We start from the raw sequence: 5,000 nt of genomic DNA, 5'->3' as shown, positions 1-5,000 counted from the left end.
GGTGAGGAAAGGACCACGGTTGCCAAGGTTAGGCACCGGAATGCTTGGCCTTGGCTTGCCAAAGCAGGGCATTGCTGGGTTGGGCTCCCTTGGCCTTCCGGGCGCCTTGGACACTGTCTTGGGAAGACCATGGGCACAAGGCCATGGCATATGGTGGGGAATGGACCACGGTTGCCAAGGCTAGGCATATAGAGAGGAATCGCATTTTTGCCCGGATAGGCACCGGAATGCTTGGCCTTGGCTTGCCATAGCAGGGCATTGCTGGGTTGGGCTCCCTTGGCCTTCCGGGGGCCTTGGACGCTGTCTTGGGAAGACCATGGGCACAAGGCCATGGCATATAGTGAGGAATGGACCACGGTTGGCAAGGCTAGGCATATAGAGAGGAATGGACCACGGTTGCCAAGGTTGCGCAAGTTTTGGGCATTTTTTGCCCGGATATGCCCAAGTATGCCCCGATAGGCCCGTTACGCCCCGGTATGAACGCGTATGCCCGGATAGACTCGGTATGCCTTGGGATAAATGCGTATGCCCCGATAGGCTTGGTACGCCCCGATATGCGCACGTGTGCCCCAGTAGGGCTCGGTATGCCCCGGTATGTACGCGTGTGCCCCGATAGGCCCGGTATGCCCTGATAGGCCCGGTATGCCCCGATATGCACACGTGTGCCCCAATAGGGGTCGGTATGCCCCGGTAGGTACGCGTGTGCCCCGTAATGCACGTTTCGCAGATCTCCCCGCATGTCCCGCCCCTATATGTAATACTTACTTACTTACTTACTTTCTTTCTTGCTTGCTTGCTTGCTTGCAATGGTTGGGAGTGCCCGGCATGCCCCGCTGCAGAGACCAAGGGCGCAATGACTTGGCACCGCGGATGCCGGGACTCCGGCACTTCCCGTGGCACTGATGGTTGGTTCCAAAGACAAAAGGCCGTGCAAGGCCACCGCACCGCGGATGATTTTGCTCGTGCTGGCGCCGTTGTGTGGCCAAAGAACATGCGCGAATGCTCGTGTCGGAAGGGTTGGTGTCCTGGCCCCGCGGGTGTCACGAATGCTCGGTTGCGAAGACCATGGGACCAGAGCCATGGCACGTCGGATGATGGCTCCAGCTGGCGCCCCGGCACTTTCTGTGGCATTGATGCTCGGTTTCAAAGACAAACGTGCGCAGTGCCAGGGGACCGCGGATGACTGCTCGTGCTGGCCCCGTTGGGCGGCATTGATGGTCGGTTGCAAAGAAAATGCGCGATTGCTCGTGTCGGGGCCCGGCAAGCCAAGGCCAAGCGAGCCATGGCACGTCGGATGATGGCTCCAGCTGGCGCCCCGGCACTTTCTGTGGCATTGATGCTCGGTTTCAAAGACAAACGTGCGCAGGGCCAGGGGACCGCGGATGACTGCTCGTGCTGGCCCCGTTGGGCGGCATTGATGGTCGGTTGCAAAGAAAATGCGCGATTGCTCGTGTCGGGGCCTGGCAAGCCAAGGCCAAGCGAGCCATGGCAACGCGGATGATGGCTCGCTAGTGCTGGCGCCGTGCACAGTGGCCTCGCACACTCGCCCTGCACGCTTCCCTTGCACGCAGCCTTGCACACTAGCCTCGCATGCGAGCCTTGCACCCTAGCCATGCAAACTAGCCTTGCACGGTAGCCATGCACACAAGCCGTGCACATTAGCCATGCGCACAAGCCCCGCACACTAGCCTTGCGCACAACCCTTGCACACAAGCCATGCACTCGAGCAATGCACACAAGCCTTGCACTCAAGCAATGCACACAAGCCCTGGACACTAGCCTTGCACACGGGCCTGGCACACAAGCCTTGGGCACTAGCCTTGCGCACTAGCGTTCCACATGAGCCTTGCACACTAGCCTTGGACACTAGCCTTGCACACAGGCCTTGCACACTAGGCATGCTTGGGCGAGCTGATCCCGCATCAAGTCGACGGGTCTAGGCATTCTTGGGCGCAGATCCCGCATCGTCTCGTCGCGTCTGGGCGCAAACACGTCGCGTCTCGTTGCGTCTTCAGAAGTCGTCGCTAACAGCACCTTTGGTTGCCACTGGTGGTTAGGCTGGTTGGTTGCGCAAACCCTATAGGAGGGTGGCATGCTGGTGGGCGTTTTTGCCCGGATAGGCACTAGAATGTGCAGATTTTGGGCGTTTTTGCCTGGATAGGCTAAGGAATGGGCATGCTTTGGGCGTTTTTGCCCGGATAGGCACCGGAATGCTTGGCCTTGGCTTGTCCTAGCAAGGCATTGCTGGGTTGGGCTCCCTTGGCCTTTTGGGCGCCTTGGACGATGTCTTGCGAAGACCATGGGCACAAGGCCATGGCATATGGTGAGGAAAGGACCACGGTTGCCAAGGTTAGGCACCGGAATGCTTGGCCTTGGCTTGCCAAAGCAGGGCATTGCTGGGTTGGGCTCCCTTGGCCTTCCGGGCGCCTTGGACACTGTCTTGGGAAGACCATGGGCACAAGGCCATGGCATATGGTGGGGAATGGACCACGGTTGCCAAGGCTAGGCATATAGAGAGGAATTGCATTTTTGCCCGGATAGGCACCGGAATGCTTGGCCTTGGCTTGCCATAGCAGGGCATTGCTGGGTTGGGCTCCCTTGGCCTTCCGGGGGCCTTGGACGCTGTCTTGGGAAGACCATGGGCACAAGGCCATGGCATATAGTGAGGAATGGACCACGGTTGGCAAGGCTAGGCATATAGAGAGGAATGGACCACGGTTGCCAAGGTTGCGCAAGTTTTGGGCATTTTTTGCCCGGATATGCCCAAGTATGCCCCGATAGGCCCGTTACGCCCCGGTATGAACGCGTATGCCCGGATTGACTCGGTATGCCTTGGGATACATGCGTATGCCCCGATAGGCTTGGTACGCCCCGATATGCGCACGTGTGCCCCAGTAGGGCTCGGTATGCCCCGGTATGTACGCGTGTGCCCCGATAGGCCCGGTATGCCCCGATATGCACACGTGTGCCCCAATAGGGGTCGGTATGCCCCGGTAGGTACGCGTGTGCCCCGTAATGCACGTTTCGCAGATCTCCCCGCATGTCCCGCCCCTATATGTAATACTTACTTACTTACTTACTTTCTTTCTTGCTTGCTTGCTTGCTTGCAATGGTTGGGAGTGCCCGGCATGCCCCGCTGCAGAGACCAAGGGCGCAATGACTTGGCACCGCGGATGCCGGGACTCCGGCACTTCCCGTGGCACTGATGGTTGGTTCCAAAGACAAAAGGCCGTGCAAGGCCACCGCACCGCGGATGATTTTGCTCGTGCTGGCGCCGTTGTGTGGCCAAAGAACATGCGCGAATGCTCGTGTCGGAAGGGTTGGTGTCCTGGCCCCGCGGGTGTCACGAATGCTCGGTTGCGAAGACCATGGGACCAGAGCCATGGCACGTCGGATGATGGCTCCAGCTGGCGCCCCGGCACTTTCTGTGGCATTGATGCTCGGTTTCAAAGACAAACGTGCGCAGGGCCAGGGGACCGCGGATGACTGCTCGTGCTGGCCCCGTTGGGCGGCATTGATGGTCGGTTGCAAAGAAAATGCGCGATTGCTCGTGTCGGGGCCTGGCAAGCCAAGGCCAAGCGAGCCATGGCAACGCGGATGATGGCTCCAGCTGGCGCCCCGGCACTTTCTGTGGCATTGATGCTCGGTTTCGAAGACAAACGTGCGCAGGGCCAGGGGACCGCGGAGGACTGCTCGTGCTGGCCCCGTTGGGCGGCATTGATGGTGTGTTGCAGAGAGCATGTGCGATTGCAAGTGTCGGCCGGGTTTGGGTTCCCTTGGGCTTTCGGGTGCCTTGGACGCTGTCTTGCGAAGACCATGGGCACAAGGCCCCGTCCTGGCCCCTTGTTCGATTCGCTCTCGTCTTGCGCTTGCTTCCAAGGTCCTCCATGACCTTCCCCATGGCCTTGCTAGATCCCCCCCATGACGCATGACCTCTGTCCGTTGATTGGTTTTGAGTGCACACCATGCCCGGCTTGGCACCGTGTTGTCGCGTGAGTGGCATTTGGATCGTGCATGCTGGTGGGCTACCTGCCAATGCGCACAAGCCTTGCACACTAGCCTTGCGCACGAGCCTTGCACAAAAGCCTTGGACACAAGCCTTGCGCACAAGCCATGCGCACAAGCCTTGGACGCTAGCCTTGCACACAAGCCATGCATACAAGCCTTGCTCACAAGCCTTGGGCACTGGCCCATCGCAGTAGCCTTGCACACAAGCCTTGCGCACTAGCTTTGGGCACGAGCCTTGCGCACTTGCCTTGGGCACTAGCCTTGCACACAACCCTTGGGAACTAGCCTTGCGCACCAGCCTTGCCCACAAGCCTTGCACACCAGCCTTGCACACTAGCCTTGCATACAAGCCTTGCACACTAGCCTTGCACACAGGCCATGCTCACTAGCCTTGGGCACTAGCCTTGCACACAGACCTTGGGCACTAGCCTTGCGCACTAGCCTTGCCCACGAGCCTTGCACACTAGCCTTGCACGCAGGCCTTGCACGCTAGGCATGCTTGGGCCAGCAGCTCCCGCATCAAGTCGGCGGGTGTAGGCACGGTTGGGCGCAGATCCCGCATCGCCTCGTCGCGTCTGGGCGCAAACCCGTCGCGTCTCGTTGCGTCTTCAGAAGTCGTCGCTAACAGCACCTTTGGTTGCCACTGGTGGTTAGGCGGGTTGGTTGCGCAAACCCTATAGGAGGGTGGCATGCTGCGGGGCGCTGGAATGCGCAGGCTTAGGGCGTTTTTGCCCGGATAGGCACTGGAATGTGCTGGTTTTGGGCGTTTTTGCCTGGATAGGCTAAGGAATGGGCATGCTTTGGGCGTTTTCCCCGGATAGGCACTGGAATGGGCTGGTTTTGGGCGTTTTTGCCTGGATAGGCTAACGAATGGGGCATGCTTTGGGCGTTTTTGCCCGGTTAGGCACTGGAATGCCTGGCCTTGGCTGGGCATTGCTGGGTTGGGCTCCCTTGGCCTTTCAGGCGCCTTGGATGCTGTCTTGTGAAGACCA

Source organism: Tasmannia lanceolata, unplaced genomic scaffold, assembly GCF_043159265.1.
Source record: "Tasmannia lanceolata isolate RefF3 unplaced genomic scaffold, GAP_Taslan_0.1 ptg000486l, whole genome shotgun sequence".
In the NCBI taxonomy this organism is placed as follows: Eukaryota; Viridiplantae; Streptophyta; class Magnoliopsida; order Canellales; family Winteraceae; genus Tasmannia; species Tasmannia lanceolata.
The sequence above is the reverse complement of the archived record's forward strand: the minus strand, read 5'-3'. Positions refer to the sequence as shown.